The sequence below is a fragment of the Ailuropoda melanoleuca genome, chromosome 8 (genome assembly GCF_002007445.2).
Source record: "Ailuropoda melanoleuca isolate Jingjing chromosome 8, ASM200744v2, whole genome shotgun sequence".
NCBI lineage: Eukaryota > Metazoa > Chordata > Mammalia > Carnivora > Ursidae > Ailuropoda > Ailuropoda melanoleuca.
In genome coordinates, this window is record NC_048225.1 from 10,758,939 (window position 1) to 10,781,566 (window position 22,628).

Here is a 22,628-nt window from a genome sequence, read left to right on the forward strand (position 1 = left end):
GGCATTTAATGAACACCTCTTACATGAAAGAGAGACCAGTAATCACACAGGAAAAAAAAAGAATGCAAAGAATAAAGTCCAACAACCACATAATCTGAATATCCTCGTAGTGTAAGAAAATATTGTATGTAGGAAACAATGGGATGCTGTTAAAAAAGTATATTCAGGAACGCCTGGGTGGCTCAATCAGTTAAGTGTCTTCCTTCAGCTCAGGTCATGATCCCAGGGTCTTGGGATCGAGTCCCAAGTTGGACTCCTTGCTCAGTGGGGAGCCTGCTTCTCCCTCTGCCTGCCACTCCCTCTGTTTGTGCTCTCTCTCTCCCTGACAGATAAATAAACAAAATCTTTTTTAAAAAAAAGTATATTCAGAGAACAGGGAGGTGCTCTAAAGTGAAACCAAAATGGTGACTAAAAAAAAAAAATGTAAGTGCCAAAAGATAATATCAAGAAAATCTTGCAGAAAATATAGTAAAAATGTAGAAAATGGAAAAATTAGGAAATTTGGAAGATAAACCCAGGAGATGTAATATTGGGCTATTATAGAAGGAAAGAATAGAGAAAATGACAGGGGACAATTATCAAAGAAATAATAATACAGTATTCCTGAAATTAAGAACACTAGCCTCTAGTTTGAAAGGATCTGTGGTGTGTCCAGCCAATAAGTGAAAAAGTCTTTATTCCTACTCACCTCAAATCATACAATCATTAACACCAGTCTAAAGAGATGATTTGAAGAGATGACAAGATGAGGAAAACAGATAACATAGCTTTTATAAACCATAACAGTACTGAACTTCTCTATAGTTACAGAAAACTGAAGAATAATGGACTTTAAAATTTTGAAGGAAAACCATTATCAACCCAGAATTCTAGACTCAGCCAAACTATCCAACAAGTGCCATGGTAGAATAAAAATACTTCTGGATAGGTAAGAAGTAAAAATTAAAATTTTTCCCTTGTAAAGTTTTGGGAAGATATGCATGATCAAAATGAGGAGTAAACTCAGGAGACAGGAGGCGCTACACGGGAAAGTGGGAGGGGGTGGGTTTGCCAGGTTGGTACCCTGTCTAGCAGGTAGAAAGTAGCCATCTCTGACTGGAATAGATGGATGCTCTGGGGAAGAATTCTGGATAAAGATAGACTTGAAACACTGACGTCAGTGATGTTTTAGAAAATAAAAATGGAAGAATTTTCACAGATATGATGGAGGATGTGGTCAAATTAAAGATAAATACATAGAAAATGAAGCAAATAAAATTTTAATAAAACCAAAAATTTGTGATGGTGGGGGGAGGTATGCTATGTGGCCCAACAGATAGCAAATTGAATTTGCAATGTATACATTACTAATTTAACTAAAAAGCTCTTGTACGTACAATTGACCCTTAAACAGCACAGGGGTTAGGGTACCACCTATCTGCACAGTGAAAAATCTGCATAAAACTTTTGACTCCTCCAAAGCTTAACTACTAATAATGTACTGTGGACTAGAAGCTTTCCTGGTGGTATAAATGGTCGATTAACACATTTTGTATGTTATATATGTTAGTATTTTACAATAAAGGGAGGTAGAGAAAAATGTTTTTTTTTTTTAAAGATTTTATTTATTTATTCGACAGAGATAGAGACAGCCAGCGAGAGAGGGAACACAAGCAGGGGGGAGTGGGAGAGGAAGAAGCAGGCTCATAGCGGAGNAGGAGCCTGATGTGGGGCTCGATCCCACAACGCCGGGATCACGCCCTGAGCCGAAGGCAGACGCTTAACCGCTGTGCCACCCAGGCGCCCCGAGAAAAATGCTTTTAAGAAAATTATAAGGAGAAAATACATTTACAATACTGTCCTGCATTGATAATATAAGCTTATTTTGTCTGTTTGCAAGATGAACTCGGTGCCAACATCAAAATCATCTTGTATGATACAAAACACTGCAGATCTGAATTTATTACTAACACTAGACATCAAAAAAGAAAAGATAATGTGAAAAAGAAACTATGAATTTCTTGTAATTATTGTAATGATTTTGTGTAATGATTCATGCACTGATAATGAAGAGGAAGCAATATGATTGCTTTATGGTAGCCTCGTGTAATTTGATACAATTACTTCACTGTAGCCTAGCCTATCCACTAATGAATAGTTATAAAAATGTTACAGCATAGTCATAGCCATAATACTGTACTGGAAACATTGTTACATTAAAAAACCCCACTTACCTGTGATGATAGGCTGAAACACAATTTCTCTAATTATGAGAGAGAAGCAAACTGTACTGTGATGTAATTCTTTGGAAGCAAAGTTATAAAATGGAAAACTAACACATTAGTAATTTTATATTAAATATCAGTCACCTGATGCCTATGTAAGGATAAGCTATCCATTTCCATGCAAGTCTTACACATGACGTTCTTCATGATGAATAAGTAGGCAGTGATGACTACGGATGACACAAAAACATCTACAGTTTTTGCTGTTCAGTTATTAGATTTTCATGCAAAGGCACTCACATGCAACAGATAAGTTTATTAACTATATGACGCGATTCATTAAGTGGGAGTAGATTATCATAAAGGTTTTCATCATTTTTAAATTGAATAGGCTGAGGAGGAAGAGGAATGGTTGGTCTTGCTGTCTTGGGTAGCAGAGGCAGAACAGGTGGAGGAAGTGGAAGGAAATACGGGAACACTTCATGGAAAAACAATAATTTGTGTTTTTTTTTGCTTTTTTATTTCTCCAGAAGTGTTTCTCTCAGTACCAATTCTTCTTCCACCATTTGCTTTAGTTTCAGTGCCCAGATCGTAGATGGGTCTCATCATGAATGAGGTCAAAAGCAATCCTGATTGATGGTCTAATACCAATTTGTCTTCTGGCACTGCTGTTCTACGCCTTGTTCCTCATCGCCTGGCACTGGTTCAGAAGTGCACGTCGCCATCATTTCCTCTTCTGTTAATTCCTCTGGTAAGGTGTCTATCAGGTCTTGAATTTCTCCAACATCCATTATCTTGAAACCGTTTACCCCCCATCTTTTTTTTTTTTTTTGTTATATTCACAATCTCTTTCATTATTTCCTTGAGTAGTTATGTCTTAAATCCTGTGAAGTCATGCAAAATATCTGGACACAGTTTTCTCCATCAGAAATGTATTGTTTTGAGTTTGTTGGCTTTCAGGACCTTTTCTCTAAAAACAATGGCATTTTCAATGGTGAAATCCTTCCAGACTTGCAAGATGTTATAATTTTCAGGGTTTCTTTCATAGTGTTGATAATCTTTTCCATATAGTACCATGTGTAATAAGCTTTAAAGGTCCTTTTCACTCCCTGATCTAGAGACTGAATTAGAGACGTTGTATTTGGGGGAAGGTAGACCACTTTGATACTTTTGATATTGAACTCGAAGGGTTCTGCATAGCCAAAAACATTGCCCAATATCAAAAGAACTTTAAAAGGCAGTCTCTCACTGGCAAGTTGCTTTCTGACTTCAGAGACAAAGCATCAATAGAAACAATCCAGAAGAGTCCTCACTGTCCAGGCCTTCTTACATACAACCAAAAGACTGGCAACTAGTGTTTATCTTTTCCCTTCAAGGGTTACAGGCTAGCGGCTTTATAGATAAGGGCAGTCCTGATCACAAGCTCAACTGCATTTGTACAGAATAGTAGAGTTAACCTATCCCTTTCTATGTTAAACCCTTATGCTCACTTACTCATAAATGTCCTTTATGGCATTTCCCCCCCAAAATAGAACACTTTCATCTGCATTAAAAACCTGTTTAGACAGAAATCCTTTCTCAGTGATTTTCTTAATAGTGTCTGGAGACCCATCTGTTGCCTCTTCATCAGGTGAAGCTGCTTCTCCTATTAGCTTGACATTCTTAAAGTCAAACTTCTCTCTAAAATTATCAAACTAGCCTTTGCTGGCATTAACTTCCCCAGCTTTAGATCCTTCACCTGCCTTTCGCTTTGTCATATAAAAACTTCATTTTTTCTTGAATCATTAAGAGTCTATAGCTATGCCTTCTTATAGCAATCCTTGTACCCCCATAAAAGCTGTATTTTCATTATGACATAAAAAGCTATTTTGCAAAAATGTGTAAGGTTTTTGCTCCTGCTGGCATAGCTGCAGTGACAGCTTCACAAATTTCCTTTTATTTGTTTACAGTGGTCTTTAGGCTGGCTTCATTTATCTTGAAATGATGGCAACCACAGCTGCAGACGTCAGTCTATAGCACATATGAAACAATTCAACTTTTCCTTATAATGTCACGACCGTTCTCTACTTTTTGGGAGCACTTCCAGCCCTCTGTGTGAGTCCCATGGTGTTAGTCAAGGTTTATGGCATTGCACAAGACACAATAAAAAATGGGAGCACCTCAAGAGATCACTTTTTACTATGATACATAACTTATTGGGGAGAGAAACTATTCACGCAGAGATGCTTACCAACCTAGGGCACTTTACATGGATACTCACAACACTTGAGCTTACGGCAATAGCAGTAGGAGCTGGCTACGAGATTACGAGAGTAGTGTAATATGTACTACAGGGAGTTTTGTACAGTTATGATCTAATGCATCTTTGTTCACATTTCTTTTTCACCGAGGGATGCCACGTATGTAAGGTCTGTGTTTATAAGTTCTGATAAACTTTAGCTTTGAATAATTTGTATATATTTTATGGCACTAAATGACAAAATAGACTAGTATCTACATATGGTTTATGAATTCATGACACCTTTTTCTTAATTTTTTTCTGTATTTCTAGGCTAAGTGGTTTGTCTGCAAGTTTTTTCAAACTGTCACAAATGTCCAAATAATTTTCCATATATTTATTGAAAAAAAAAATCAACACATCAGTGGACCTGTGCTGTTCAGACCTGTGTTGTCCAAGGGTCAACTATAGCTATATTGGAAGAATGTAGTGAAGGCAAACGGGGTGCAAGTGTGATATAAGAGAACTGAAGCTTTTACTACCAACCCTAGAAATTGATAGTGAATGCAAAATGGAAAAATCAAGAAATAGCACTGTTCTAATACTGCTAGTGACCAATGCAGTGTCCTTTCTCCTCTCTCCCTTATTTATTGAACACAGGGTGGCAGGATGCTTAGCGAAATGTTATTATTTCCCTGCCTTTCTTGTCGGTAAGGGTGGTCATTTCACATCACCCTGGCCAGTGACATATGACCAGAAATTGGGTGGCAGATGCGACTGGAATGTGCCGGTACCCCTTGCCCTTTGCCCTTCTTCTCCTTGCCTGGAACACAGTTGAGCTGATGAATGTGGAGCTTCGTTCTTGAGCTAGTGAGGTGACAAGCCTGAGAAAGCCACATGCTGAGGAGACAGAACAGGGGGTTTCAGATGGGTCCTCGGGGGCATGGTAGATGCTGTGTCAGCCCTGCATTGCCCCCAGAAAAATAAATCCCTCATTTGTTCAGAGGATCAAGATTTGTGTAGCTGATGAAGCTACATAAGCACAACATTTAGAATGTATGGTGGTAAATAGTGTTTACGGCAATTAAAATATTTCAAAGCAGTTGCATCTGGGGGAAGGGAGAGTGTGGTAGAAATTGGTAAAGTGGATGCTATAGTTAGCTTAGTTTGATTTTTTGGACAATGTGTATATAGTAATTTAATAAAATACATATTAATAAAAGTAAGTGTTTCTCTGCATGGAACACTTTGATAGCTTTCCATTTTACTTGATATAAAATCCAAACTCCTGCAGAAGATTCTTCATGATATGGCTGGCCCTGGCCACCTTTGTGCCTTACCTTCCATCACTTTCCTCCTTGGCTACTAACCCCCAGGTCCATTGTCTTTTTAAAATCTTATGAATGCCCTTTTGGTAAATTTGCACATGGAGTTTCCTCTGGCTCAGTTACAGGCCCAGCAGGAAACAGATGAAACACTGAAACTTGGTGTAACCCAGGTGGATTAATGAAGGGTGGGATTTAAGGAAACCAACAAGCGATGGTGCAGTACCCTGGGGCTTGACACAGCAGGGAGTCCTTCATCTCTAGTCCTGAAGGACCAAAAAAGAAGCTGTGTGAAGAAGATCAGCTGATAGAATTGTGGCCTATACTAAAACAAAGCTAATTACCAATAGGTATTTGGACAATGAGGGTCCAGAGCTTGCTGTTAATGAAAATGATTGGGATAGTTGATACAGAAAAATAAGCTACCTGTCTAATTGCACATCAGGTTTGAAGGCTTGCTTACCTTAAAATGTTCTTCTCTTTTTGGCTAAGTCACTGGTGGTCACGTGGGTCAGGCTCTCACAGGGCATGTGATGAGGCCTCATGCTTCTTGGTCTCCAGCATCCAGGTACTGACACAGTTGAACGGTTGTGTTTAGGATCAGGTCACATTCAGAGAGGACCCTAGAGGCGCCATTGGCAAACTGGCCTGTGAAGATCACTCTGTCATAGCCTTGGTTCCTTGCCCTCCAGAGAGTTGACACCACTTTGCTGGGGTAGATGAGGTGGGAAGACAGAGACCTGGACCTCCCAGAGCAAAGTGAAGCTTGTAAGGTTGGTCTCACCTTTCCTGAAGTGCCTGCCTTCTGGGCTGTTGAGGACATTTTGGCCCTTGGGAAATTCCTGCCCTGTTCCTTCCCTGCAACCCAAGTGGTCCCTCACCTCCAGCAGTATGTTTCACTGATGTCCCCCTGCAGTATGTGTCTCGAGGGTGGAGGATGGTGGCTGTGCTGTGTGTGGCACTGGTGGTGGCGTCATCTGGGTGAAAGGTCTGGGTGGGATCAGCTAGTCTAGTTTCTCCATGATTCCCTCTATTCTTAGCTCAGTCTGTGCTGATGAAACTGGCTGCATCCAGTGGCACTTCATGGTATGAGAACGTTATGAAGGTACTCCTGTGATGCAGAAAGGTAGGCATCTCTTATCCACCCAAAACTACAATGGCAAAGAATGTGACATATTGTGTGTACATGGCTGAGCCTGTCTCTGTTAACCTTCGTGATGGATTTGTGTCTTTATTCATATATTACCACCAAATGTCCAATCCAGGAATTGCCATAATTAAAGTGCTAAAGCTTTAGGTAAAACATATGCATCAATTATTCCATTTTTACTTAAGCCACTATGCTATAAGATGCTAAAACTCATTTAAAAGTATTCAGTTTAAAAATGTATGCTAAGAAATTTTGTTTTGACTAAGAAATGGTTAAAACTATAAAATGAAAGAAGTAAATATTAAAATTTTCACTATTTTTAAGTCCTGAAACTATAGAAGGAAAAACCATAGTAAAAAATAAACATTTTTAACCAGAAATATGAAGTTTTCCTCTTGTAAAAATTCACTAATTTTTGAATAGGTACCACATAAACATGGTTCAAAGTTCAAAAGTTACAAAAGGAAATGCAGTGTGAAAGACACCTCCTTTTTTTTTTCCTTTTTCAATTTTTTATGTAAATTCCAGTTAGTTAATCCACAGTGTCATATTAGTTTCAGGTGTAGAATTCAGTGATTCATCACTTCCATATCACCCAGTGCTAATCCCAGCAAGTGCCCTCCTTTATCCTCATCACCCATCTAATCCAGCCCCCTGCCCACCTCCCTCCAGCAACCCTCAGTTTGTTCTCTATAGGTAAGAGTCCGTTTCTGGTTTGCTTCTCTTCCCCCACCCCCCACGCTCACCTGTTTTGTTTCTTAAATTCTGCATGAGTGAAATCGTATGTATATGTCTTTCTGACTGACTTATTTTGCTTAGCATTATACTCTCTAGCTCCAGCCATGTCATTGCAAATGGCAAGATTTCATTCTTTTTTATGACTGAGTAATATTCCATTTATACACACACACACACACACACACACACACACACACTACATCTTCTTTATCCATTTATCAGGAGGTAGACATTTGGACTTGTTCCATAATTTAGCTGTTGCAGATAATGCTGCTGTAAACACTGGGGGTGCATATATCCTTTGAATCAGTATTTTTGTATCCTTTGGGTAAATACCTAGTAGTGCAGTTGCTGGATCAAAGGTTAGTTCTATTTTTAACTTTTTGAGGAAACTCCATAGTGTTTTCCAGAGTGGCTGTACCAGTTTGCATTCTCACCAATGGTACATAAGGGCTTCCCTTTCTCTGCATCCTTGCCAACACCTGCTGTTTCTTGTGTTGTTGATTTTAGCCATTCTGACTGGTGTGAGATGTATCTGATTGTGGTTTTGATTTGTATTTCCCTGATGGTGAGTGACGTTGAGCATCTTTTCATGTTGACCTTCTATATATCTTCTTTGGAAAAATGTCTGTTCATATCTTCTCATTTTTTAATTGCATTATTTGGTTTTTGGGTGTTTTATAAGTTCTTTACCGATTTTGGGTACTAACCCTTTATCAGATACATCATTTGCAAATATCTTCTCCCATTCCATAGGTTACCTTTTAGTTTTGTTGATTATTTCCTTCGTTGTGTAGAAGCTTTTCATCTTGATAAAATCCCAATAGTTTTTTTGCTTTTATTTCTTTTGCTTCAGAAGACATATCTAGTAAGAAGCTGCTACAACCAAGGTCAAAGAGGTCACTGCCTGTGTTCTCTAGGATTTTGATGGTTTCCTGTCTCACACTTAGGTCTTTCATCCATTTTGAATTTATTTTGTGTATGGTGTAAGAAAGTGACCCAGTTTCATTCTTTTGCATATTGCTGTCCAGTTTTCCCAACAGCGTGTGTTGAAGAGACTGTCCTTTTCCCATTGGATATTCTTTCCTGCTTTGTCAAAGATTAATTGACCATATACTTGTGGGTTCATTTCTGGGCTTTCTATCCTCTTCCATTAATCTATGTGTCTATTTTTGTGCCAAAACCATACTGTTTCGATTGCTACAGTTTTGTAATATAACTTGAAGTCCAGAATTGTGATGCCTCCAGCTTTGCTTTTCTTTTTCAAGATTGCTTTGGCTATTTGGGATCTTTTGTGGTTCCATACAAATTTTAGAATTGTTTGTTCTAGCTCTGTGAAAAATGCTATTTATATTTTGATAAGGATTGCATTAAGTATGTAGATTGCTTTGGATAGTATAGACATTTTAGTGATATTTGTTTTTCTGATTCATGAGCATGGAATATCTTTCCATTTCTTTGTCATTTTTAATTTGTTCCATCATGGTTTTTATAGTTTTCAAAGTATAGGTCTTTCACTGCTTTGGTTATTTTTAATTTTTGTGTGTGTGTATTTTTGTGTTTGTTTTGTTTTTTAAGAAAGTTTAATTCTAGTATAGTTAACATACAGTGTTATATTAGTCTCAGTTGTACAGTACAGTGATTCAGTGATCCTATGCAATACTCATTGTTCAGCATGATAAGTGTACTCTTAATCCCCTTCACCAATTTCACCCATCCCCTTACCCACCTTCCCTCTGAAAACCATCAGTTTGTAATGTATAGTTAAGAGTCTGTTTTTTGGTTTGTCTCTTTTTTTTCTTTGTTCTTTGGTTTTGTTTCTTAAATTCCACATAAGAGTGAGATCACATGATATTTGCCTTTTTTCAGACTGACTTATTTCACGTGGAATTATACCCTCTAGATCCATCCATGTTGTCATAAATGGCAAGGTTTCATTCTTTATTATGCCTGAGTAATATTCCATTTTATGTGTATGCACATATGTGTGTGTAGGTGTATACACACCCCCACATCTTTATCCATTCATCTATCAGTGGACACTTGGGTTGCTTCCATAATTTGGCAGTTGTAAATGCTGCAGCAAGCATGGAGGTGTATATATCTTTTTGAATTAGCATTTTTGTGTCCTTCGCATAAATACCCAGTAGTGGAATTACTGGATTATATGGTAATTCCATTTTTAATTTTTTGATGTACCTCCATACTGTTTGCCACAGTGGCTGCACCAGCTTGCATTCCCACCAACAGAGCATGAAGGCTCTTTATTTTCTACATCCTTTTCAACATTTGTTAATTCTTGTCTTTTTGATTTTAGCCATTCTGACAGGTGTGAAGTGTTATCTCATTGTGGTTTTGATTTGCATTTTCCTGATGATTAGTGATGTTGAGCTTATGTCTGTTGGCCATCTATAAGTCTTCTTTGGAGAAATGTCTGTTTTATGTCTCCTGCCCATTTTTAATTGGGTTACTTGGAGGGTTTTGGGCGGGTATTGAGTTGTGTACCAACTCTGTATATTTTGGATATTAATCTCTTATCAGGTATGTCATTTGCAAATATGTTCTCCCATTCAATAGGTTGCCTTTTTGTTATGTAAATAGTCTCCTTTGCTTTGCAAAGCTTTTTATTTTGGTGAAGTACCAATAGTTTATTTTTGCTTTTGTTGCCCTTGCCTAAGGAGACATATCTAGAAAAATGTTGCTAAGACTGATATCAGATTACTGCCTGTGTTTTCTTCTAGGATTTTTGTGGTTTCATGTCTAACTTTTAGCTCTTTAAACTATTTTGAGTTTATTTTTTTGAATATGATATATAGTGATCCACTTTTCCCACCCCATTTATTGAAGACACTGTCTTTTCCCTCTATTCTTGCCTCCTTTGTTGTAGATTACTTGACCATATAAGCATGGGTTTATTTCTAGGCTTTCTATACTGTTTTATTGATCTCTGTGTCTATTTTTGTGCCAGTGCCATATTCTTTTTCCTTATTATAGCTTTGTTGTAGATCTTTAAACCTGGGATTGTGATATTTCCAGCTTCATTCTTCTTTCTAAAGATTGCTTTGGCTATTCAGGTTTCTTTGTGATTCCATACAAATTTTAGGATTATTTATTCTTGTACTGTGAAAACTACTATTGGTATTTTGATAGGGTTCACATTGAATTTATAGATTGCTTTGGGTAGTGTGGACATTTTAACAATATTCTTCCAATTCCTGAGCATAGTATGTCTTTTCATTTGTTTGTGTCCTCTTCAGTTTTTTTCATCAGTGTTCTATAGTTTTCGGAGTATAAGTCTTCACCTCTTTGGTGAAGTTTATGTCTAGTTATTTTATTCTTTTTTGGTGCAATTATAAATGGAGTTGTTTTTTAAATTTCTCTTTCTGCTACTTTGTTATTAGTGTACAGAAGTTTTGTATCCTGCAACTTTACTCAATTCACTTATTAGTTCTAATAGTTTTTTGATGGAGTCTTCAGGGTCCTCCACAGTATCATGTCCTTTATAAAAAGTGACATTTAAGCTTCTTTTTTTCCAATTTGGATGACTTTTATTTCTTTTTCTTACCTCATTGCAGATGTTAGGCCTTCTAGTACTATATTGAATAAAAGTGGTGAGAGTGGACATCTTTGTATTTTTCCTGGTGTTAGGGGAAAAGCTCTTAGTTTATCACCATTGAGTGTGATGTTAGCATGGGTTTGTCATATATGGCTTTTATTATGTCCCTTGTATGCCCCCTTTGTTGAGAGTTTTTATTCATGACTGGATGTTGAATTTTGTCAAATGCTTTTTCTGTATCTATTGAGATGATTGTATGGTTTTTATCCGTCATTTTGTTAACGTAGTTTTTCACATGGATTGATTTGTGAATATCGAACCGTCCTTGCATAAGAATCCTCTTTCATTCCTGTCTCCCACCAGAGTTTCCCTTTCCAAGTTAATCACTCATCTATTTTATAAATATCTTTCTAGATCCTGTATGTGTACACAGATGCATACACACATTACATACATTTGTTTTTTACATAAATTATCGCATATTACATGCATTATTCTCTGCTTTGCTTTTTATGCAAGGATGAATTTTGAATATCTTTTCATGTCAGTACATATTGAGCTGTTATCCATTAAGGTGGATACACAGTATTCCATTGTATGGTTCTATCGTTCTTTAACCAGTCTCCTATTAGTGTACATACAGTTTTCCAATATTCTAATGTAGTGTTGAAATGAATAATCTCATATTCTGGAAATGGAATTACTGGGTTGAAGTTTATTTTTTAAAAAGATTTTGTTTGTTTGTTTATTTATTTATTTATTTATTTGAGAGAGATACATAGCAAGAGAAAACAGAGTAGGAGGGAGGGGCAGAGAGAGAACCAGACTCCCCACTGAGCAGGGAACCCAATCCTGGGATAATGACCTGAGCTGAAGGAAGATGCTTAACTGACTGAGCCACCCAGGTGCCCATGGGTTGAAATTTAAAAGCACTTGTGTGTGTATGTTCTCAAAAATGGAAAGGTTTGTGTTTTCTAGTCATCATCTTTATATAACATGAATTTATAAGTACAATAAACTTATATAAAATATTTCATCTATCTTTCATCAGCAATATGTTGACTTCTTAATATAATTAGGTAATGATCTATTTCTTACCATAAATAGGTAAATGATTTATTTACACTTCCTTGCTGCAGTTTCTTCCTCTCCAGTACTGTATTTTTGCTCATTAAATTATTTGCCTTTGTGTTTACCCTTATTTACTTAAAAATGTATATTTAAAAAAATAATATATACTAAATTATATGACTATAATATATATATGTGTATATATATAGTATGTAGCACATGTATAGACTATAGTGTATAGTCTAATATATTGTGTATATATACTATATGATATATACATCATATATATGATATAGTATAACATACTATATAGTATATATACTATATATACTATATATACTATATATAATATACTATATATCATATAGTATATTATACTATATAATAGTATATACTAGATTTATAGTATATAGTATGTACTATATTTATTATATATAACATATAAATACTATATCTAATAAATGTAGCTTATAAAATAGTATATGTTGCATATATAACATATTTATTAAAACATACATTTTATGTATGTATAAGTATATACAAAATGTTTAATATATGTGTGTATATGAGTATTTTAATATATATGTGTATAATGTCATTTACAATACTTCTATGTTGTTTCAGTTTAAAATGTTTACATTCTGTTTTCCAGCCATAATCTCCATAGTTTTGTTTTGTTTTTGGCTACTAGTATAGTTATGTGGATTTGGTAATTGTCATAATTTTGTTTGTAAGAGTTGTTACCATTTATCTCTTATTTATCTGAAGCTCGTCTTCTGCAGTTTTAAAAGAAGGGCTCATAGAGACTATATCCCCTGAGTTCATTCTAATAGATTTTTAAAAACAGTGGAATCTGTAAATAATTTGAGATTTATTTGATATGCAGTGTAAGATGACAATACAAATAAACTTATAACCCCCAGGAATATGTGATATCTAGTGAAACAATTTTGATTTTACTCCTTTAAGCTTTGGGAAGATGAAACTGAGACTTAAGAATTAACAATTAATATATGCTTTCCTTTGAGGAAACAGACTTCAAACAAAAAAATATGTGTTCCATGAATTTGAGGGTTAAAGGGAGAAAACCACAAGTAATTAACCACAGAACCTTTGTTGGTAAGAAAAGTAAATTGGGGCTAACAGAGGTCTCATAAGATGAGAGGAAATGGAATATTTTTCTATCTTTTTGTGTCTTTTTCAATGTCTTTCAAGAGTGATTTGTAGTTTCTAGAATATAGATCCTTTACGTCTGTGGTTAATTCCAAGATAATGTATGATTTTTGGTGCTATTATAAATGGGATGGATTCCCTAATTTCTCTTTATTCAATCTCATTGTTCGTGTATAGAAATGCAACTGATTTCTGAGCATTGATTTTGTATCCCGCCACATTACTGAATTGCTCTATAACTTCTAATAGTTTGGGAGTGGATTCTTTTGGGTTTTCCATATAGAGTATCATGTCATCTGCGAAGACAGTTTGACTTCTTTGCCGATTTGGATACCTTTGATCCCTTTTTGTCTTCTGATTGCTGTTGCAAGGACTTCTAGTACTATGTTGAATAATAGTGGCGAGAGTGGGCATCCTTGTCATGTTTCTGATCTTAAGGGAAAGGCTTCCAGCTTTTCCCCATTGAGAATGATATTTGCTGTAGGCTTTTCATAGATGGTTTTTATGAAATTGAGGAATGTACCCTCTATCCCTACACTCTGAAGTGTTTTATAGGCTGGTGATAGGTATTAAGGAGGGCATGTATTGCATGGTGCACTGGGTGTTATACGCAAGTAATGAATCATGGAACTTTACATCAAAAACTAGGGGTCATTTGGGAGATGACACCTTGGGAGGTTCAAGATGTGGCCAACAAAGTGGGTTATCAAAATATATGAGGTGTAAAGGTCACTGTTATTTAGAGAGACAAATCACGAGAAGTCTCAAGGATTGAATTGGTTTGAATGTGAGATCTCAGGTCTTTCAGGGCAGTGGAAGGATTTCTGGGAGAAAATAAAGACAGCCAGCTGCTAATTATTCAGCGAATATGGGAAAATTGTCAACTCTGAGGTAGGTCTTATATTATATTCATTTTATGAATTAGAAATGAAGCAGGAAGATGTTAAGTAATGTGCCTATGTCATAAAATTAATAATACTGGAGTGGTGATGATTCAAATATAGGCCATCTGGCTCTCAAGCCTGTGATCTAACCATTATACAGCCCTTCGTGTGTGTGTGTGTGTGTGTGTGTGTGTGTGTGTGGTGGTATAGGGGTGTGTGTGTGGTGGTGGTGGAATAGGTGTGTGTGTGTGGTGGTATAGGGGTGTGTGTGTGTGTGGTGGTGGTGGTATAGGTGTGTGTGTGTGGTGGTGGTGGTGGTATAGGTGTGTGTGTGGTGGTGGTATAGGGGTGTGTGTGTGTGTGGTGGTGGTGGTATAGGTGTGTGTGTGTGTGGTGGTATAGGGGTGTGTGTGTGTGGTGGTGGTGGTGGTATAGGTGTGTGTGTGGTGGTGGTGGTGGTATAGGTGTTCCTACTTTATGTGAATACAACCCTTGGGGTTGGTGCAGAAACTGAGCAGAATGAAACTCCTAGCTTTTGTCATATCCACCAGAGCTGTCCTGTGGGGCAGCTCAGGGAGCTCTTGAGCTCTCTTTTGTATGTATAGTTTAGAAAGAGACTTATCCATTCCATAGTTATCCTCTCACAGCTGGGTTACAAGGGGAAGAGACTGACATTTACAGAAACTCTTATGCATTTCAGAAACCATGATATCTCTTTAAAATGTATTGAACAACATATCTATTTGTTTAAGAAACATTTTAGAATCTGTCTTGTGCTAGGTATGTAGTATAGGGCATTCAAGGCAAGTTCCATACTCAAGAGTAATTTAAAATTTAGTTGTGGACACAAGTTAAGGCAAAGTTGGTTTAATTCTGTTTTTTTCATCTCCTTTACTTTGGTCTCCCAGGCTACCAAATCATGGGTAAACTGAGGGAATATTAAGTCTTTACTAATTTAAAAAGCCCACAATACATCACCAGGCAATTTAATGCTCTTTTCTTGGTCTGACCCAGGATAGATTGAATCCTGAGAGAGGTTATGTTGAATAAGTGGAGAAATGAAACCTTTTTTTTCTTTTTCAGTCTTTGTGGAATCCTTTCAATTGTAAAAGTGATCCATATATTTAGCCCTAACATAAGTACCAGTGATGTTTTATGAATCATCTTATTTGAAAACAAGAAAGCAAACAAGAGAGACTGCATACTAAATCACACGAAAGGTGAGCCCTTCTGTTCATGCTGTTCCTTCTGGAATGCTTTCCCTCTAGATTGCTCTCCTTACACCTCTTCTTTTGCATCCCTGAATCCTACTCTTCTGGTCTTATTTTAGATTTAGATATCTCTTCCTCCAGGAAGCTTTCTCTGAACGCTCAACCCTGGAGCACGTGACCCCCCACCCCCACCGCCCCAGCACCCTTTTGTGGCAGGTATCACACAGTATTGTAATAGCCTAATACTTACTGGTATTCACTCTAGACAGTCCCTTACTTAAGGACTGGGACTACAGTTTTAACGTTTTATCCCCAGCTAAGGTCTGCCACGTAATAGTTGTGGAGTAAAAACAGTGTGCATTGAATGAATGATACTCAGAATGGAGCCTTGTTCATCCTACAATTGCTACAGTATCTTCTCTGTTGAGATCTTTTAGGTTCTCAGTGTGTATCATTAGCATAATCAAAAAGAAGGGAAATCAAAAACAAGGTGATTAGTGACTGCATGTGAATTTTTTTTGAGACCCAGGCTTCCTCATGCTTAGATTATTTCTCCATTCCCTACATTATAATGTCTGCTCCAAATCACTCCACCCTCACCCAGTGAACAGCAGGTGTAAAGAAGTGTCAACAGTGACTCTAATTGTAAACACAGAGTTTTGGCCCATCACCCTTCTTCTTCATGGATGATTGTGCTGGTTACTCTGTTTTATCTTGTTTCTCTTCCTCTCATCTTACAAAAGATTATATTAATTTGATTTTTAAACTGGGCCGTGTCTCTTTCTGTGTGCACTACTACTCATGTTCTGCTTTACAACGTGTTCTGGAGGTATAGAGATGCAACATCATTTATTTGGCAAATATTGATTGGATGCTGTGGTGTGCATGGCCCTATTTAAAGAACTAGAGATGAATAGTACCATTCCAAGGATAGCTCTGGGGTGCATCTCTGTGGAGGGTGTCTTCTGTGCTCTGGAGAGATGGAGGAGAACAGAGAAACCAGGGGTTGGGGAGTGGGAAGTAAAGGAAAAGGAGTCTTGGGCAGGAAAGGAGTCTGTACCAAAATGGCATGCGGGGCCCCTTAGGAAATGTTGAATATCACGTCCTGACAAAGGTCTCAGGTGCACCCCTGGTGGCTCTGCTCCTGCAACTTTGTCTCTGCTAGTCCTCTTCTTTGTCACAGCCACACAAGTGCCAGGAGGAGGCACAGATTGTGGATTAAGGAGTGACCCTTAAGAATATTGGGGGTGGAATTCACAGGTGTTATAGGTACCTGAAAACTTTGGACCTTCTGAGAGGCCGCATGGGCTCTGCCGGTGTTCAGTGATGGAGCTGCAGCATTCGTACAGGTGGTGAGAAGCCTGCAGGGGGAATGTGACTCCCAGCTATTTGGTGGTCATCTTCACACTGGTACCCCTTCTCTACCAAGTGCCGCAATCAACATCACTGAGGCTTCGAGACCAGGAGCAAATGGCAAGAATAACTGCTCCACAACATCAGTCTTGCCTCTCCGAAGTCTGGTGAGAGGTACAGAAAACCTTAGGACTAGCTCCGTGTGTTCAGCCCTATTGCAATGGAGCCCTCGCTCTGAGTTTTATACACTTAGGCTGTAAAACAATGAAGAAAACCCCTATCGTTAAAGACGATGCTGCCAGTGACCAGCCTTAGATGAGGACTGAAAAAGTAAACCTTGACAAAAAGGTATGTTTTTACTGCATATAAAGGTAATTGTTTTTGTAAATGGGATTTTTGCGTGTTTTTTTTTTTGAAGATCTTGTGGCATATTTTTTTTTTAAGATTTTATTTATTTATTTGACAGAGACAGAGACTGCCAGTGAGAGAGGGAACACAAGCAGGGGGAGTGGGAGAGGAAGAAGCAGGCTCATAGCGGAGGAGCCTGATGTGGGGCTCGATCCCAGAACGCCGGAATCACGCCCTGAGCCGAAGGCACACGCTTAACCACTGTGCCACCCAGGCGCCCCTTGTGGCATATTTTGAAGTTAAAATCTTTTTTTTTTTTTTTTTTTTAAAGATTTTATTTATTTATTTGACAGAGATAGAGACAGCCAGCGAGAGAGGGAACACAAGCAGGGGGAGTGGGAGAGGAAGAAGCAGGCTCATAGCAGAGGAGCCCGATGTGGGGCTCGATCCCACAACGCCGGGATCACGCCCTGAGCCGAAGGCAGACGCTTAACCGCTGTGCCACCCAGGCGCCCCTGAAGTTAAAATCTTAATTGTTTGAGATAGAATGAAATGGATGCTGTATTTTGTCAAATGCTTTTCCTGCATCTATTGAGAGGATCATATGGTTCTTGTCCTCTCTTTTATTAATGTGGTGTATCACATTGATTGATTTATGAATGTTGAACCGCTCTTGCAGCCCAGGAATAAATCCCACTTGGTCGTGGTGAATAATCCTTTTAATGTACTGTTGGATCCTATCGGCTAGTATCTTAGTGAGAATTTTGGCAACCATGGTCAGCAGGGATTTGGTCTGTAATTCTCCTTTTTGATGGGGTTCTTTGGTTTTGGGAGCAAGGTAATTACGCTCAGTATTTGACTTACAGTTAGCTCATTTTTTTTTTCATTTTTAGGAACTACTGTTTTCTTTTTGGTTTAAAATTTTAACATGTAAATCATGTATGTGGTTCCAAAATGCTGTAAAAAGGCATAAGAGAAGTCTCATTTCTATCTATGTCCCTTCTCCTCTGAATTTTACATGCCTTTGTAGATAGCTTTCTATTCATCTTTCATTTGTATTCCAGTGGGTTTTTTTTTTTTAATCGTTGTTGCAAGTATAAGGAAATACACCCTCCCCCCCCCATTTAACCTGGGAGTTGGCATTCTGTATATCGGAACTTGCTTTTCTCCTTTAACATGTTCTGGAAACTACAGCATCCCAGTTTCTAGGCTCCCTCCCGTTCTTTTTTATGGCTGTATTGTGTTTTCTTGAGAAGATGTACCGTAATTGTTTCATTTGTCCTTTATTGGTGTAGTGTTACTTTGTTTTCCAATCTCTTGCTATTACAAGTTGCAATGAGTTTGTATGACGTGAATGTGCCAATGAATAATCTTGTGCATAGTCATTTCATATTTTCTCTGGTGTCTTTGAGAATGCAAGGTCAAAAGGGAAATATGTATATAATTTTACTAAATATTATCAAATTTCTCTCCACAGGGGCTGTGCCATTTTGGATTCCTAACGGGAACGTTTGAGAATGTCCATTTCTCCAGAGCCTCATCAATATTGTATGTTTTCACTCTGGGATTTTTGCTAACTTGATACACAAGAAATGGTCCCTCAGTGTTGTTCAAATATGCATTTCTTTTTCTGTGTTTAAGGCCCATTTTCATATTTTCTACTAAATTGCCTACTCACAACTTGGGCTAATTTTTCTCTCTGGGCCTTTTTCTTTTCCATTTTTAAGAGCTCTCTATATAATAGGCATATTACTTTATTGCTTAGGATGCAAATTGCAAGTGTTTTTTCTCTGTAATTTATCTTTTTACTTTGTTATGGTTTTGGGGGGGACATGTGTTTTATTTTTCACATTGTCTGACTTATAAATCTGGATTTTAAGTTATCAGTCTGGACACAGAGAAAAGAGAATCCTTTATTCAGTGTATTACAAATGTCTTTTTCACAGTTTTTAGTTTGTTTTTTCACTCTCTTAAAGATATCTTTGGATAAGCAGTTCCTGATTTTAATGTGCTAAAACTTACCTGTATTTTTCCTTACAATTAGCGCCTTTAGAATTCAGTCTAAGAAAATATATTCTACCTTGAAGTCGCTAAGATATTTTCTTGTATTATCTTCAACAGTCCAAGAGCTGTTTATTGTGCCAATCAAACTGTACTCTGAGAACCTGTGCCAGTTCTAAACTGTTTTAGTGGTTCACGATAAGTATAGAAATTGAGAGTAAGCATTCAGAAACTCTTGTGGGAATGGGATGTTATCATGGCATGCAAGTGTGTGACTAGCAGACTCATCCTTTGAGGGTTCTAGTGTTTTCAAACTCATGTGATGAGTCAGGTTTCATAAGCTGTGTACTAGTCATGCACAGTAGGGCCAAGCACGGATCCTTGAAAGTTTAGATGTTTTTTTTAAAAAGTGGCTCTTCACTACAGATGGTGTGAGATGTACTCTTTGAGAAGCTTTATTGCTTTGCTTTTCATACTTAATTTAAGTCTGTGATTTCCCAGGACTGGTGTGTGTGTGTGTGTGTGTGTGTGTGTGTGTGTGTGTGGTGTAATATAGGGTTCCAATTTCACTTTTCTCCCCATGGATATCCTGTTTTCCCAGAATTATTTATTGAAAAGACTTTCCTTCCTTCACCGCTCTGCAGTGATTTATTTGTCATGAACCAAGAGTTTTGTTCTCTATATTCTATTTCATTGGTCTTGTGTTTCCCTTTGCATCAGTGCCACACTGTCATAAATTCTATATATAGCTTTAAAATAAGTCTCAAGATCTGGAAAAGTAAGTTCTGAGCCTTCTATTTTAAAAGTGTTTCGATTATTTTTGGCCTTTTTAATTTCCTTAGAAATTTTAGAATTATATTGTCAAATTACATCCTTCCCCCCGTCACACATAAAACCTGCTTGGATTTTGTGTGGAATTGTGTTGAATCTAAATAGGTCTGTTTAGTCTTTCAATATGTGGTTAGATTGTGTGCGTGTGTGTTTTTGCCCATCGCTGTATTTATTCCTGACCATTGGGTTACCCGATGTTTTTGATAGTTCACTCAGTGCATATTTCTAAACATATTGTATGTTTTATAATACTAAAGATTTTTAAAGATACATTTATAATAGGTCAAAAAGTACCAAGTTTCTGGGATTAAATGTAATAAAACATGTTGACATTCTCTATGCAGAGATACCATGCAATTTTGATTATATTGTCTAATTATCTATTGCTATGATAAAAACTATTAATTTTCATATGTTGAGCTTGTGTCATGTTACCTTTTAAGTTTTTATCTTTAACCTCTTTTTTTTTTTTAAGATTTTTTATTTATTTATGTGACAGAGAGACAGCGAGAGAGGGAACACAGCAGGGGAGTGGGAGAGTAATAAGAAGCAGGCTCCCAGTGGAGGAGCCCGATGTGGGACTCGATCCCAGAATGCCAGGATCACGCCCTGAGCCGAAGGCAGATGCTTAATGACTGCGTTACCCAGGCGCCCCTAACCTCTTGTTTTTTGTGTGAGTGGGCAAATAACCAGAAACAGTTACTTTTGTTCCTTTCTTTTTAAAAATTTTTATTATTTTTTTACTTCTGTTCCTTTCTGACATGTACCACCAATGCATTGTTGAATAGAAGTCATTCATGTTTTCTTCCTGACAGTAATAAGAAATGTTTGTTACATTTCATTCATTAAGTGATATTTATTGTAGTTTTCTAGCAGATAAACTTTCTCAAGTTATGAGAGTTTTCTTCTGTTTCTCTAGTTTTTCCCTCAATGTCTAAGGGATTTGTGTTTTTTTTTTACCAAGTTTTTTCTTTCTTTTTTTATTGAAATATAACTAACATACAGTGTTAACATTAGTTTCAGGTATACAATATAATTATTCAACAATTCTATACATGACTCAGTGCTCTTCAAGGTAAGTGTGCTCTTAATCCCCTTCACCTCTTTCACGTATCCCCTCCACCCACCTCCCCTCTGATGACCACCAGTTTGTTCTCTATATTGAAGAATATATTTCTTTCATTTGTCTCTTTTTTTTTCTTTGTTCATTTGTTTTGCTTCTTAAATTCCACATATGAGTGAAATTTTATGGTATTTGTCTTTCCCTGACTTATTTCACTTAGCATTATACCCTCTAGGTCCATCTATTTTGTTGCAAATGGCATAATCTCATTCTTCATGGCTGAGTGACATTCTGTTGTATATATATATACCACATTTTTTTATCCATTCGTCCATGGACGGACACCTGGGCTGCTTCCATATCTTGGCTATTGTAAATAATGCTACAATAAATATAGGGGTACATGTATCTTTTTGGATTAGTGTTATCATTTTCTTTGGGTAAAGACCCAGTAGTGGAATTACTGGATCATAAGATAATTTTAATTTTAATTTTTTAAAGAACCTCCCTAGGGGCTGCACCGGTTTGCATTCCCACTGAGAGAGCATGAGGGTTCCTTTTCCTCCACATCCTTGTCAACACATATTGTTTCTTGTGGTTTTGATTTTAGCCATTCTGACTGGTGTGAGGTAGTATCTCATTGTGGTTTTAATTTCCGTTTCCCTGATGATCAGTGATGTTAATTAGGCATCTTTTTACATATCTTTTGGCCATTTGTATGTCCTCTTTGAAAAAAAAAATCTGTTGATATCTTCTATCCATTTTTTAAATTGGCCATTTGCAAATAACTTCTCTCATAAGGTAGGCTACCCTTTCATTTGGCTGATGGTTTCCTTTGTTGTGCAAAAGCTTTTCATTTTGTTATAATCCCAATAGTTAATTTTTGCTTTTGTTTCCCTTGCCTCAGAAGACATATCTAGAAAAACGTTGCTATGGCCAAGGGCAGAGAAATTACTTGCCTATCCTCTCTGCTAGGATTTTTATGGTTTCAAGTCTCACATTTAAGTCTTTAATCCATTTTCAGTTTATCTTTGCATATGGTATAAGAAAGTGGTCCAGTTTTATTCATTTCCATGTAGCTGTCTGATTTTCCCAGCACCGTTTATTGAAGAGACTGTCTTTTTCCTATTGCATACTCTTGCCTCCTTTGTCATAGATTAATTGACCATATAACTGTGGGTTTATTTCTAGGCTCTCTATTCTGTTCCATTGATCTATGAGTCTACTTTTGTGCCAGTACATACTGTTTTGATTACTACAGCTTTGTAATATGGTTTGAAGCCTGGAATTGTGATATTTCCAGTTTTGTTCCTATTTTTCAAGATTGCTTTGGCTCTTTAGGGTCTTTTTTGGTTCCAATACGAATTTTAGGATTATTTGTTCTAGTTCTGTGAAAAATGCTGTTGATATTTTTTAGGGATTGCATTAAATCTGTAGGTGCTTTGGGTAGTAGAGACATTTTAACAATATTTGTTCTCGCAATCGATGAATATGTTATGTCT

The 22,628-nt window shown here is 37.1% G+C and overlaps 1 long non-coding RNA gene across 1 annotated transcript; it reads left to right on the forward strand.

Moving 5' to 3' along the window:
- Positions 1 to 1,795: 1,795 nt before the first annotated feature.
- Positions 1,796 to 20,408, forward strand: LOC109490750. Its single transcript, XR_004627014.1, has 3 exons — positions 1,796 to 2,955; positions 15,403 to 17,231; positions 18,709 to 20,408. It is a non-coding gene; the product is annotated as an uncharacterized LOC109490750 (long non-coding RNA).
- The last annotated feature ends 2,220 nt before the right edge of the window (positions 20,409 to 22,628 follow it).